The 15,909-nt window shown below is 42.0% G+C and overlaps 1 long non-coding RNA gene across 4 annotated transcripts in view; it reads right to left on the minus strand.

Moving 5' to 3' along the window:
* The window catches only part of LOC112839491 (uncharacterized), a 47,500-nt gene that overhangs the window by 31,257 nt on the left and 334 nt on the right, over nt 1-15,909 (minus strand). For all 4 annotated transcript variants that reach the window (XR_012382094.1, XR_003212217.2, XR_012382095.1 and 1 more), the window contains exon 2: nt 13,411-13,478. This is a non-coding gene — a long non-coding RNA (uncharacterized lncRNA). The remainder of the gene's footprint in view (nt 1-13,410; nt 13,479-15,909) is intronic.

Genomic DNA, 15,909 nt, shown 5'->3' on the forward strand with positions numbered 1-15,909 from the left:
CAAATGAAAAGGTGAATACACTAAGAAAGATGTGATCTTTCACTGGGATCTGGGGTGAGAAAATTATATTTTTTGTCCAAGAAACCAGAACCTGATGAGAAACCCACCAGGGAGGCAAGAATTTGAAACAAAAACAGATAAAGTGGAGTGCCTTGTGGGCACAGTCAGCAGAGTACAGAACTCTTGATCTTGGCGTCATGAGTTCAAGCCCCACGTTGGGTATAGAAATCACTTAAAATAAATAAATTTCAAAGAAACCCAAAACAGATAAAGTATTTTTGGCTGACTCACATAAGAGGCGCATTCAAGGGAAGAGAGCCCTGTCAAACATGCCACTTGGACACTAGGGAGACCAACCTAAGTGTAAAGCTAGACTCACAGGTGCAGAAGACAACTTCACCGAAGTGCCAGCCTTAAGAACTAGCTAGGAAGTATGCTTTCGTTTGGACAAACTGAGATTAAGAAAAATAGGGCCCGGATAGGGGCAGGGCTTATGGGATGATTGCCTTAAGAACTTCTAGGAGGGATGAAGAAAGAGATTTTAAAATTAGGTTTGGGCAGCCTGAAGCTCGGGTTAAGAATCTCTGAGAACATACAGAAAAAGAATTGCTATATAATTGTGGTAATGAGTAGGGTACCTGCCTAAACAGTGAAATCCATTCTAGCATATAGAGACCTCACATGACTAGGATACTTTATCTGGGGACAATGAGGCCAGAACAAAATCAAACTAGCTATTAGTAGAACTCTAGCCTAGAATTTATAAAATAAAGCATCAGTGCCTAGTAAAAGCATGTGTTCCCAGTTTTCAAATATCAGTTCTTTGGATAGTCTTTTTCACTCTGTTACTAAGAAAAGCTGCTTGTAAAAGAGCTTAGCCTAGCCTCCAGAAAACAAAAGAGAAAAGGTGAGTGAGGCAGCTGTGGCTCAAAGTCCAGTGCCCAGGCTCTATGTGAAGCGAAGGCCAGACAGAATCAGGGCTGGCTGTGCACGTTGATCCACTATGTTTTCTCTTTCCTAACCCACTTTGGTAAACCAAAAAGTTGTACGGATTTTGAGTTAGAACCACTCATTTTAAGATAAAGAATTCTAAGACAAATTGCCTGCACTCTTCCAAAATGCCAGAGAGGGGATAATTTATTTTTATTTATTTTTAATTTTTAAAAATTATTTTTTCTTTCAATTTTTATTGTTATGTTAATCACCACACATTACCTCATTAGTTTTTTAAATTTTTTATTGTTATGTTAATCACCATATATTACATCATTAGTTTTTGATGTAGTGTTCCATGATTCACTGTTTGTGCATAACACCCAGTGCTCCACGCAGAACATGCCCTCTTTAATACCCATCACCAGGCTAACCCATCCCCCAACCCCCCTCCCCTCTAGAACCCTCAGTTTGTTTTTCAGAGTCCATCGTCTCTCATGGTTTGTCTCCCCTCCGACTTACTCCCCTTCATTCTTCCCCTCCTGCTATCTTCTTTTTTTTTCTTAACATATATTGCATTATTTCTTTCAGAGGTACAGATCTGTGATTCAACAGTCTTGTACAATTCACAGTGCTTACCATAGCACATGCCCTTCCCACTGTCTATCACCCAGCCACCCCATCCCTCCCACCCCCAACCACTCCAGCAACCCTCAGTTTGTTTCCTGAGATTAAGAATTCCTCATATCAGTGAGGTCATATGATACATGTCTTTCTCTGATTGACTTATTTCACTCAGCATAACACCCTCCAGTTCCATCCATGTCGTTGCAAATGGCAAGATCTCATTCCTTTTGATGGCTGCATAATATTCCATTGTGTATATAAACCACCTCTTCTTTATCCATTCATCTGTCGATGGACATCTTGGCTCTTTCCACAGTTTGGCTATTGTGGACGTTCCTGCTATAAACATTGGGGTGCATGTACCCCTTCGGATCCCTACATTTGTATCTTTGTGGTAAATACCCAGTAGTGCAATTGCTGGATTGTATGGTAGCTCTATTTTCAACTGTTTGAGGAACCTCCATACTGTTTTCCAGAGTGGTTGCACCAGCTGGCATTCCCACCAACAGTGTAGGAGGGTTCCCCTTTCTCTGCATCCCCGCCAACATCTGTCGTTTCCTGACTTGTTAAATTTAGCCATTCTGACTGGTGTGAGGTGGTATCTCATTGAGGTTTTGATTTAGATTTCCCTGATGCCGAGCAATGTTGAGCACTTTTTCATGTGTCTGTTGGCATTTGGATGTCTTCTTCGGAAAAATGTCTGTTCATGTCTTCTGCCCATTTCTTGATTGGATCATTTGTTCTTTGGGAGTTGAGTTTAATAAGTTCTTTATAGATTTTGGATACTAGCCCTTTATCTGATATGTCGTTTGCAACTATTTTCTCCCATTCTGTCGGTTGTCTTTTGGTTTTGTGGACTGTTTCTTTTGCTGTGCAAAAGCTTTTTATCTTGATGAAATCCCAATAGTTCATTTTTGCCCTTGCTTCCCTTGACTTTGGCGATGTTTCTAGGAAGAAGTTGCTGCGGCTGAGGTTGCAGAGGTTGCTGCCTGTGTTCTCCTTTAGGATTTTGATGGACTCCTGTCTCACGTTTAGGTCTTTCAACCATTTGGAGTCTATTTTTGTGTGTGGTGTAAGGAAATGGTCCAGTTTCATTCTTCTGCATATGGCTGTCCAATTTTCCCAACACCATTTGTTGAAGAGATTTTTTCCATTGGACATTCTTTCCTGTTTTGTCAAAGATGAGTTGACCATAGAGTTGAGGGTCCATTTCCGGGCTCTCGATTCTGTTCCATTGATCTATGTGTCTGTTTTTGTGCCAGTACCAAACTGTCTCGATGATGACAGCTTTGTAATAGAGCTGGAAGTCTGGAATTGTGATGCTGCCAGCTTTGCTTTTCTTTTTGAACAGTCCTCTGGCTATTCGGGGGTCTCTTCTGGATCCATACAAATTTTAGGATTATTTGTTCCATTTCTTTGAAAAAAGTGGATGGTATTTTGATGGGGATTGCATTGAATGTGTAGATTGCTCTAGGTAGCACTGACATCTTCACAATGTTTGTTCTTCCAATCCATGAGCATGGAACGTTTTTCCATTTCTTTGTGTCTTCCTCAATTTCTTTCATGAGTATTTTATAGTTTTCCGAGTGCAGATCCTTTTCCTCTTTGGTTAGATTTATTCCTAGGTATCTTATGGTTTTGGGTGCAATTGTAAATGGGATCGACTCATTGATTTGTCTCTCTTCTGTCTTGTTGTTGGTGTATAGGAATGCCACTGATCTGTGCATTGCTTTTATATCCTGCCACTGTACTGAATTCCTGTATGAGTTCTAGCAGTTTTGGGGTGGAGTCTTTTGGGTTTTCCACATACAGTATCATATCATCTGCAAAGAGCGAGAGTTTGACTTCCTCTCTGCTGATTTGGATGCCTTTGATTTCTTTTTGTTGTCTGATTGCTGTGGCTAGGACTTCTGATACTATGTTGAATAGCAGTGGTGATAATGGACATCCCTGCCGCGTTCCTGACCTTAGGCGGAAAGCTCTCAGCTTTTCCCCATTGAGAATGATATTCGCTGTAGGTTTTTCGTAGATGGCTTTATGATATTGAGGTATGTACCCTCTATCCCTATACTCTGAAGAGTTTTGATCAAGAAAGGATGCTGTACTTTGTCAAATGCTTTCTCTGCATCTATTGAGAGGATCATATGATTCTTGTTCTTTCTTTTCTTAATGTATTGTATCATGTTGATTGATTTGTGGATGTTGAACCAGCCTCGCAGCCCAGGGATAAAGCCCACTTGGTCGTGGTGAATAATCCTTTTAATGTACTGTTGGATCCTGCTGGCTAGTATTTTGGTGAGAATTTTTGCATCCATGTTCATCAAGGATATTGGTCTGTAATTCTCCTTTTGGATGGGGTCTTTGTCTGGTTTTGGGATCAAGGTAATGGCGGCCTCATAAAATAAGTTTGGAAGTTTTCCTTCCATTTCTATTTTTTGGAACAGTTTCAGGAGAATAGGTATTAATTCTTCTTGAAATGTTTGGTAGAATTCCCCTGGGAAGCCCTCTGGCCCTGGGCTTTTGTTTGTTGGGAGATTTTTGATGGCTGCTTCAATTTCCTTAGTGGTTATAGGTCTGTTCAGGTTTTCTATTTCTTCCTGGTTCAATTTTGGTAGCTGATACATCTCTAGGAATGCACCCATTTCTTCCAGGTTATCTAATTTGCTGGCATATAGCTGCTCATATGTTCTTATAATTGTTTGTATGTCTTTGGTGTTGGTTGTGATCTCTCCTCTCTCATTCATGATTTTGTTGATTTGGGTCATTTCTCTTTTCTTTTTGATCAGTCTGGCCAGGGGTTTATCAATCTTGTTAATTCTTTCAAAGACCCAGCTCCTAGTTTCGTTGATCTGTTCTACTGTTCTTTTGGTTTCTAGTTCATTGATTTCTGCTCTGATCTTTATGATTTCTCTTCTCCTGCTGGGTTTAGGCTTTATTTGCTGTTTTTTCTCTAGCTCCTTTACGTGTAGGGTTAGGTTGTGTATTTGAGACCTTTCTTGTTTCTTGAGAAAGGCTTGTATTGCTATATATTTTCTCTTAAGATTTGCCTTTGCTGCATCCCAAAGATTTTGAACAGTTTTGTTTTCATTTTCATTGGTTTCCATGAATTTTTTTTATTTCTTCTTTAATTTCCTGGTTGACCCATTTATTCTTCAGTAGGATGCTCTTTAGCCTCCATGTATTTGAGTTCTTTCCGACTTTCCTCTTGTGGTTGAGTTCTAGTTTCAAAGCATTGTGGTCTGAAAATATGCAGGGAACGACCCCAATCTTTTGGTACTGGTTGAGACCTGATTTGTGACCTAGGATGTGATCAATTCTGGAGAATGTTCCATGGGCAGTAGAGAAGAATGTGTATTCCGTTGCTTTGGAATAGAATGTTCTGAATAGGTCTGTGAAGTCCATTTGGTCCAGTGTGTCATTTAAAGTCTTTATTTCCTTGTTGATCTTTTGCTTAGATGACCTGTCCATTTTAGTCAGGGGGGTGTTAAAGTCCCCCACTATTATTTTATTGTTGTCGATGTGTTTCTTTGCTTTTGTTATTAATTGCCTTATATAATTGGCTGCTCCCATGTTAGGGGCATAGATATTTACAATTATTAGATCTTCTTGGTGGATAGACCCTTTAAGTAGGGTATAGTGTCCTTCCTCATCTCTTATTACAGTCTTTGGTTTAAAATCTAGTTTGTCTCATATAAGGATTGCCACCCCAGCTTTCTTTTCGTGTCCGTTAGCATGGTAAATGGTTTTCCACCCCCTCACTTTCAATGTGGGGGTGTCTTTGGATCTAAAACGAGTCTCTTGCGGACAGCATATCGATGGGTCTTGTTTTTTAATCCAATCTGATAGCCTGTGTCTTTTGATTGGGGCATTTAGCCCATTTACATTCAGGGTAACTATTGAAAGGTATGAATTTAGTGCCATTGTATTGCCTGTAAGGTGACGGTTACTCTATATTGTCTGTGTTCCTTTCTGGTCTATGCTGCTTTTAGGCTCTCTCTTTGCTTAGAGGACCCCTTTCAATATTTTTTGTAGGGCTGGTTTCATGTTTGCAAATTCCTTTAGTTTTTGTTTGTTCTGGAAGATTTTTATCTCTCCTTCTATTTTCAATGATAGCCTAGCTGGATATAGTATTCTTGGCTGCATATTTTTCTCGTTTAATGCTCTGAAGATATGCCAGTCCTTTCTGGCCTGCCAGGTCTCTGTGGATAGGTCTGTTGCCAATCTAATGTTTCTACCATTATAGGTTACAAATCTCTTCTCCCGAGCTGCTTTCAAGATTTTCTCTTTGTCTCTGAGACTCGTAAGTTTTACTATTAGATGTTGGGGTATTGACCTATTTTTATTGATTTTGAGAGGGGTTCTCTGTGCCTCCTGGATTTTGATGCCTGTTTCCTTCCCCACATTAGGGAAGTTGTCTGCTATAATTTGTTCCACTATACCTTCTGCCCCTTTCTCTCTTTCTTCTTCTTCTGGGGGGGATAATTTATTTTTATCACCTACTTAATTTCTATGTAGAAGACAGAATTTGGAGACTGGTGGGGATACACATGCACAATGTATATTTAATTGTACAATGGAATTATTAATTTGCTTCAAACCACCGTCTGCTTAAAGTTACTATAAGCAAGTCTTATTCAGCTTGGTTGTGTGTGCCCTCTCTCCTCCCCACCTGCCTAACATCTCTGTTCATCCAAAGTCCCTATGGGCAAAGGGGAGTGGTAACACTGGCAGGCAAGCCCAGCACCTTGGAGAGGGTGGGATGGGAAGGGGTTGGGGAAGGAGTTGAAATGTAGAGCAAACTGGGAAAAACTGAGCGGTAAAAACCTAAGATTAATGAGCTCCAAGGAATAAACAAACAAATGAACAAACAAAAAATGCCTAGGAAAGAAGGAAATACACTGGGTATGAATGAAGAGAAACAACAGTAGGGTAATAGGGGAGGGAAATACTCCATGTATAGAAAGGATGGGGTATCTGGGGACCTAAGTAGATTTGTCCCTCTGCTTGTGGTTGCAGACTGTGGAAGTTTGTGCTAAGGCAGAGAGAAATTTTTCCTTTGGACTTTTGACATTAGCTTCCTAACATTTCTAAATAAATGCCAACAAACTAGACATCTCAAAGGGAATTAACAGTCTAACTGCCAAACTTCAGAAAATCACTGTGGAGCAAGGGATGTAGGTCATTGTATACAAAACTTCTTGGAATTCCTAAGTAAAGAATGGTATGTCCATGTGATGGAAAACTCTGTAGCTACTAAAAATCATGATTTTGAAGGATAATTAATGATTTGGGGAAAAATGCCATGATACAATGTTAAATGAGATAAAGGAGATGGGCCAGAGACAATGCAATATATAGGCTACACTCTTTCCTCTTTCTGGACATACAAGGAGACTGTATTCCCAATCACCATTGGATTAGGTTGGGATCATGTGATTGTATTTACCAACGGGAATGTGAGTAAAAATGTGTCACATTCCGATCTTAGGCAGTAAAGAACCACTGCAAGTTTACCAAGTTACCTCTCCTATGCACATGGCTGATAGCATGCAACTCTAAAGATGGTGATTTTCAAACTAGAAGAAGCAGCTTTGATCTTTAACTCATTGCTGAAAGAAAGCTGACCGCAACAACCAGACCTGCAAGGACTAGGCTGAGAGCAAGAAACTCAACTTTGTTGCATTCAGTCATTAAAATTAGGTTTAGTTGTTATGTAAAGCCTAATTTTGTCAATAAGAAGTATATATATAGGTGTGCCTGGCTGGCTCAGTAAGAAGAGCACACAACTCTTGATTTCGGGGTCATGAGTTCAAGCCCCACACTGGGTGTAGATATTACTAAAAATAAACTTTTTTAAAAAGTATATATAAAAACAGAGGCGCCCGGGTGGCTCAGTTGATTAAACGACTGCCTTCAGCTCGGGTCATGATCCCAGAATCCTGGGATCAAGTCCCGCATCGGGCTCCCAGATCGGCAGGGAGCCTGCTTCTCCCTCTGACCCTCTCCCCTCTCATGCTGTTTCTCTCTCTCTCAAATAAATATTAAAAAAAACAATTTTTAAAAAAGTATATATAAAAATATATATATATGTTGTGTTTAAATATACACATAGGTACCGAAAGAGTACATACCACAATGTTAGTGTTTCCTATTATAAAAATACTAAAATTCTCTATTCAATATAAAAAATTTCTAATTTGGGGACTCCTGAGTGGCTCAGTCGGTTAAGCAGCTGACTCTTAATTTCTGCTCAGGTCATAATCTCAGGATCCTGAGAAAGAAACCTGTGTCTTGGGCTCTGTGCTTAGTGGGAAATCTGCTTGAGGATTCTCTCTCTCCCTCTTCCTCTGTCCCTCCCCTTGTTGCCCTCTGTCACTCTCTCAAAAAAAATAAATAAACCTTAAAAAAGTTTTTTTTCTAATTTTATTGTAACAAACTGGGATTAATTTTCTAATCAGGAATACACAATAAATGTCAGTGATGAAAAAGTCAATGGGCTAGGCTCAGGGCAGACACTGAATGAACACTGATTAATGAAATACTCACTTACAGTGAGTATTCTGATTGCTATTTTGGAACAAGGGGTGCATTCGACTGTCATTGCTCTTCCCAGAAGGACTACATATTTTAGAGTGATTGTACATCACCAAAGTAAGTCAGGCACATTCTCTAAATGTTTAACTTTGGTGAAAATATTTTTCACAGTTCCCTGTTAAAATTGTTTCATGCATTTCACCGAAAATAAAACCTCCGATTGGTCTTTGAGTTAAAAGTTAATGTTGCAATCTAGAGTATAGGAGAGCACAATGTCTGGAACAAAACAGATGCTTCCTAAGTGGTTCACACATATATTCCTCCAAGCTGAAAGAGAAACAGCAGATATAATAGTAATACAGAAATGTGGGTTATAATGCCGAGGAAAACCGAACATTCGTCTGTCTCTCCCAAGTACCAGGAAACATTGTTCCTGAAGGATACAACTTTAGCATCCAGACTTGCCACATGGAAAGAAAAAAAAAAAATCCAGCCACAGCATCCATTCATTTCAAATCTACATAGCTGAACACTCCTAGAGAGTGGATTCTGCCTCTCAACAGGGCAATCTACCCTGCTACTTGCTAAGAGCTTTTGTTAACTGCAGGCCCTTGGTGCCTTTTCTCATAAATTCTAAGAAACATATGACTAGGCAGCCCTCAACAGCTGCTCTGTTTTGATCCGCACCCTGTGATTTGACATTCAAGCAGGTGCATTACACACTGTGCCCTTCAGCCTTTCCCTTTGTTGTTTTTCAATAGGACCAGCTTTGCTTTACATTTGGGAGAGGGGGTTATTTTACCTTAGTCTGAAGATACTAATGGCTGCCCTCTTTTGTTTTCTGTGTGGTAGAGAAAGAAAAGACGGGGTAGATCTCCCCTGTTTAACAGAGAAGCCTGAGGTTATTTCAACAGAGGATGCCTCACGGGGCATAAGAAGACCTTTCTGCAGGCTGCAGCCTCATCATTTAAATAAAAGCAAAAACAACAAACACAGAGAAGTAGGAGATTTATCTTTCATTTGGTTGGGGAAAATGCACTGTATACAGTGGGGCTACCTCGCGCTCACTTCTTTGCAAATCACCTCAGGAGAACTACTTTAGGAGAATTTAACTATTATAATCTAAACCTTTGTAGGAGTCCCTCCCCACCAGAAAATACTGCTCCCCAAACAATGATATATCAACGTAAACTGTACTATGAGAAATCCCGCTTAGGGAATGGATTTGCACAACATTAAAAGAAAAAGACTTATTTTTCACTTGTGAATGCAAGCAGTACAGGTGAATACCTCTTCAAAGGGGCATCCCTGACCATCCAATTTAAAGCACCCGTCCATCCACACTCTATGCCTGCACACTCAAATCTCTGCGCAGAACTTACTATGTATGGTCTGAAAACGTTTATATTTTGTTACTGTTTTGTGTTCAACCTCTCCCCTCCCCATTCGATGCAAGCAGGGGCCTTGTGTGTCCTACCCTCTGCTGCGAACCTAGAGTGAGGCCCAGCACTCAGAAGGCACCTGTTAAATATTGGCTGTGGAAGAACAGAGACAGACAACTACAGTATCTCCGTACAGTTACAGTCTAGTAACAGGAGATCTTTTTTAGAAATCTTCCATTGCTGGTTTGTCTTAGATTTACTACTTCATTTGAAATATATGTTCACACCAAGAGCGGGAGGTGGAATGAAAGCTGAACTTATTCTTTTTAAGATTTATTTGAGAGAGCGAGCTGGTACAGGGGGAGGGGAGGGACAGAGGAAGGGAGAGAAACCCAAGCCGACTCCCCTCTGACTGGGGAGCATGACGTGGGGCTCCATCTCACAACCTGGAGATCAGGACCTGAGCCGAAATCAAGAGGCAGATGCTTAACCCCCTGAGCCACCCAAGCGCCCGGAAAGCTGAACTTTTGAACAGCCTATCAGTCACTACTTAAGTACAAAGCCACCAGTTTCCATCACTCTTCAGGCCAGCCTGCTTTCTGAGACCTTCTCTGCACTCCCAGCAAGGCTACCAGGTAACCGAACTTGCCCTCTCCAGACAACTGAAACTTGTGCTCTCTGTGAGAAACTAAGTGAACTGTCACTTTCTCATGTAATCACCTCCCAAGAGGTGGCTGGTTCATAGAAATTAGACACAGGCTGTGGTCATCACACTCCAAATGGCTTCACACTTCCTTTAGCCTCCAAGCCGTACTTCTTTTCCCCACTCCCGATTCTAGCTCAACTTGTACCGCCTGGCACATACTTGGGGCAGGGAAGTCTGCCTGCCTTGCTAAACTACACCACAGAGCCTCCAAGGTTTTTCTAAGAAAGTTCAACCAGCTCTCTCCCCTCAGCTTTACTCTCCTCTCTAAGCAGTGGCCCAAGGGTGGACTCAAAGCCTTTTCTTGGTTCTCTCTTAACATTTAGCAAACACAGAACAGCATAGGGATGAGTGTCCAGACTAGAATCACAGCCTTGGGTTTAAGTCCTAGTTTTCCACTTACTAGCTGTGTATTTTCAAGCAAGCTCCTTATCCTTGCTGAAGATTCTCTCATTTTGTAAAATGGGGACAATAACTGTGCTTATCTCACATGGTTGAGGTGATGGTTAAATGCTACAATAAGTAAAAGTGCACTGTAACAAAGCATAGGAAGTCTTACGACCTGTCTGCTAGCAATAACAGGGCCCTCTGTGATCCGGCCCCATTACCTCTCTGACGTCATCAGCTGCTCTCCTTTTCACTCCTACTCCAGCCACACTGGCCTCCTTGCTCTTCCTCCCCAGGGCAGACCTGTTCATGCCTCAGGGCCTTTGCATTGCTCTTTTCTCTGGCTAGGATGCTTTCCCCCCAGATGCCCATGTGGCCAACTCCCCCAGCTCCTCGAGTTCTCTGCCCTAATCTTCCCTATGAGCTTTATCTGACCAACATATTAAATAATGCAGCCTGCCTCTGGCACTCCCAGCGTCCCAGTCCCTCTGTCGTCTGTCTCTCCCTGCACTGCCACACCCCACAGAAGCTCTGCGAAGACAGGGCTGTCGGTTCTGTTCACTGATATAATCCAACCTCCAAAACAACAGACCAGATCCTGTCCCATTCCGAGCACTGCATCTGATGTCCGCATGTAATAGCAATCTCTGCTTTTCAGGCCTTACCTGGGTTCCTTGTTTTCTAGCTTTCGACCCTCTGCATATGAAAAATTATTTTTATTTTTTTAAAGATTTTATTTATTTATTTGAGAGAGCGAGAATGAGAGAGAGAGAGAGCACATGAGAGGGGGGAAGGTCAGAGGGAGAAGCAGACTCCCCGCTGAGCAGGGAGCCAACGTGGGACTCGATCCCGGGACTCCAGGATCATGACCTGAGCCGAAGGCAGTCGCTTAACCAACTGAGCCACCCAGGCGCCCGCAAAATTATTTTTAAAAAGAGGTAACACACACATAGAGTTCAAAATTCGAAAGGTCAATGAAAGTACAATAGGAAGTCCCCCCCCACCCCGCTCTCTATTTCTGTCTCCCACATCTTCTCCCTAACAGCAACCTGTGTTACCAGCTTCTTGCCTATCTTTCCAGGGAGATTCTATGCATATATAAGGATATATGTATGTATTCTTTTTTTTTTTTTACACAGTGACAACATATTTGACATAGTGCTTTGCACCTTGCTTTATTTTGTTTAACACTCTATTTTGAAGATCCTTCTACATCTAGTCCATAAACATCTGCCTCATTCTTTTTAGTGGCCACATATTGTTTTAGACGTCCTTTATTGAAGACAATCAATGTTTTGCTTTTAATATGGCCACTGTGATAAATATCTTTTTTATAAAGTAAATTTGCATTGATATGGAGTAATTATCCAGGAATAGAAATGCTGAGCTCAAGATTATGTTCATTTTAAATGTTTATAAATCTTGCCAAATTATCTTCCAAAACAGCTGTACCAACTTACACTGTCACCAAAAACATAGGAGGCCTATTTCCCCGCATCCTCTTATCAAAAGTATGGACTTTTATCAATCAGATTACATACAAGATAATATCTCATGATAGTTTTAGTTTGCATTTTTGTTTTGAGTGAATTATTATGAGAACTGCTCCCTCCTGACACTTCTGATCTACATGGGCAATTCTACCATCTAAAGGGAAAGCAGCAAAGAGAGCAGTAGGCTATCATCATGGTTTGAAGAAATTCTTTCAAGGCTCACTGAAACAAGTCACTTAGTCTCCCATATTTCAGAAGAGCTGGGGACTGGACTGGCCTCGGGCATAATGCTACTGTGCTTACTACTCTTTGACTTCTTCTCAATGTCCAATTCTGATCATATATGTATGTCGATCAGCAAAATTGCAGCAGGTACTATTTTAGCCACACTGTTTAGCAGAAAGACACATACCTTAGCTAGAGAAAAACATAATTAGAGCAGCAGCTAACTCATACTGAGCACTCATGCATATGCTGTATGCCTTATTTAATCCTCACAATTTTACAGGAGACTCTTATCACCCCGTTTTTTAACAGCTAGGGGAAACAAGAGGAATAAAAAAGTTGAGTAACTTGCCCAAGTCTGCAGAGCTTGTGTGCTGCAGAGGTGGGATGACGATCCAGGAGGGGACTCCAGAGCGGAAGCTCGTCACCACTACACGGTACCACCTGTGCCAGGCAGAATGCCACTGGTGGGTGTGAATCGGGAGAAAAAGCACACGTATGCATGAGGGAAGAAGCAATGCACTTGAGTGTGTGCACTGAGCTCTTGAACTGGTAAGTGGCAAAGCAGCAGAAAGGCAGGTAACCAAGAGATGGCCTTTTCCCCAGAGGCCGATACTAGTGGACATTTAGATGTGCAAGTCAAGGGTCTGGCGTTAAAAACGGTGTTGAAAATTACTCCTCTTGGGGCGCCTGGCTGCCTCAGTCGGTTAAACGTCTGCCTTCGGCTCGGGTCATGATCCCAGGGTCCTGGGATGGAGCCAGCATCAGGCTCCTTGCTCAGCAGGGAGTCTGCCTCTCCTTCTCTCCACTCATGCTCTCTCTCTCTCTCTCTCTCAAATAAATAAATAAAATCCTTAAAAGAAAATTCCTGCTCTTTACTAAATACCAGAAAAACTTGTCAGACTTTACCTTAAATACTTCTCAATCTGGGCACTTCAATACATTAATAGAAAATAGTCTTAAGTAAATACAATTTTTAGTGACAGATATAAATTTTAGTGACTTAAAATCAAAAGTGAGCTTAAGGATCATTTGAGGTACTAACAAAGCTATCCACCCCTAGGTATCAAGTCCAACACACTTACTCTGCTAAACAAGGTACTGTTAGCAAATGTATTCTTCCTACCTCAATCAGAGTCCAAGAGTTGGGGCAGGGTGATGGTGGGGGCTTTTGACTGAAGCTTGAGTGCCAGACTGGAAAGAAAAACAAACAAACAAGATAACTTCAGTTCCATTATTCATCCTGCAGATTTCAAAAATCACACCTGAAAATAAGCAGGGCCAAATCATGGTTAAGCAGCTTTCATTACAGATGCCTGGGTTTAATTAGGTTCTACACCTTTAAAGTATTTTAGATTTACCTAGTGCCTTAAAGGTGCACTGCACCCAGGTCCCAGAGAGATTAGAAAAATTAACTTTAAAGACCCTTCATAGGGAAAATAAGACGGCCTTCACTTGCACTGTATTGTTCATACCACAAATACTGCACCTAAATGGCCTCCACTCTTGTCCCCTACAATCCATTTTTCACACATCAGCCAGAATAATCTTTTAAAACAAAAGACAGATTCTATTTTGGTAAGCCTTCTTCAATGGCTTAAGGTAAAGTCTAAACATTTAATGTACATACAAGGTACTGCAATGTCCCATGCAATATTTGAGACATACTCATGCTAAAATTTATCTGACATTTGTTTAACTGGGTATCCTGTATTTTACTCAGATCCTCTATCATAATCATTTTTTAAATGTGTCACATGGTTCTTCACTTGCCCCACTAGAGTGTCAGCTCTATGAGGGAAAGACCCATGCAGCCTTTTCTTTTTTTTTTTTTCTTTAAGGTTTTTTTGGGGGGTTGGCAGTCTGGGTGGCTGAGTCAGTTAAGCATCTGCCCTCGCTCAGGTCATGATCCCAGGGTCCTGAGATCGAACCCCAAATCAGGTTCCCTGCTCAGCGGGAAGGCTGCTTCTCCCTCTCCCACTCCCACTCCCCTGCTTGTGTCCCCTCTCTCACTGTATCTCTGTCAAATAAATAAATAAAATCTTAAAAAAAAGGATTTTTTTTTTAAGTAAGCTATACAGCCCAGCTGGGGCTGGAACTTACAACCCCCAGGATCAAGAGTCTCATGCGCCACCGACTAAGCCAGCCAGGAGCCCCAGGACCCATGCAGCCTTGATCACTGTCTTGGACCAGGCATGGCAGGCATACCCACAAATACTGAGGAGTAGACCCATCAGTACAAAGCTCAGGCACCCTCTGTTGGGAGTTAACCCTAACTACAGACACTAGCCTCACATCCACTGGTGGATAAAACGATCCTTCTGCTTTTTCAGAGTATCTCCAGGGTGAGAATATTGACTTCCCAAGGGAGGCTTTAATGTAATCCCCCTGTTTTATATTTAAAAAGGACTTTGAGCTTTTGACATATTTCACTTGGTCCTCAAGGCAAGTATTAATAACCACTTTTAACAAATGAGAAACAGAGACTCCAAGAAGGTAAACAGCCAGCCCATGATGACCAATAAATGGGAGTGACAATTCTGACCCTGGGAGTTGACTTTGTGCTCTTTTCACTGGCCTGCATGGCCATCTGGGCTGATGAGAAGAATCGGGATTCCTAGGTCCTTCCTCCTCATCCAGAAAGCTTCTCAAGGAAAAAGTCTGACAGCTGACCCCTCTGCACAGATTTCACTGCTCACCCCATAATGGTTCCCCAACAATAGCTTGAGAGGAGACAGCAAGTCCTGGCACCTGTATCTTGACAGACAGGTGGTTCTTAGCTAATCTCTCAAGTGACAAATGAAACTATTTAGGTCTAGAGACTAAAGACCTTGCTTAAAGTTACAGGGAAATAGGAATAAAACTGACCAGAACTCCAAATCCATCTCTTTTCTCTTTCCTGCATCTCTAAGAGACAACACCCCACACCCAACTAAAGTTCTGGAGACAGGGATTTCAATTTGAGGACATAAATTTGTCAGCTTTCTTCTGAAATCAGGTGGGAATGGTTGAACCTGCTCTTGGGACACCTAACAAGCTCACTTCTGGGAGTGCCTCTGGAAAGTTCATCAGGCTGAGGGTCTGTGGGTTTCCTGCCACTGAGACCTCCCCATAAGGCTGACTAGATACTACTTGTACCCCTTAGGAAGATTCACTCAGGCTTAGGCCTCCAACTTCTACCAGGGCAGGAGGCTAGGTTCTAAACCAGCAGTGTCCTGAGGAAACTGCCTCGTCCAGCCCCGTCTCTCCTACCTGGGCGCCCCCGCTCCAGCTCTACTTTTGTGAACTTCTGAAGGAGCAGAAACGGAGAGCAGGGAATAACCAAGGAAGGGTGAGCTACCCGTGGCAGAGGATTAGAAGCTAATGACCTAAAACAGAAGAGGCCGATTGAGGAATTCGATCAAGCTAGCAGTGCAACGCTCCAACCATGTTATATCCTTAAACCGCTCCGTTTACTTGGGTTTGGTGGGACAAGTGTGGAGCAAGGGTTACAGGAGTTCAGACCTGCTGTCTGAGGGTCACGGGGCAGTCTTTTGTTTTGCGCATGAGTGCCTGCCTGGGAGGCTGGACTAGCTCCCAGATACACAGCGCAGAAGATCCTGTGGAGGCTCTGCTCCCCGAGACC

This window comes from Callorhinus ursinus, unplaced genomic scaffold (assembly GCF_003265705.2).
Source record: "Callorhinus ursinus isolate GAN/ISIS: 27379988/994484 unplaced genomic scaffold, GSC_fseal_2.0 scaffold23, whole genome shotgun sequence".
Taxonomy (NCBI): domain Eukaryota; kingdom Metazoa; phylum Chordata; class Mammalia; order Carnivora; family Otariidae; genus Callorhinus; species Callorhinus ursinus.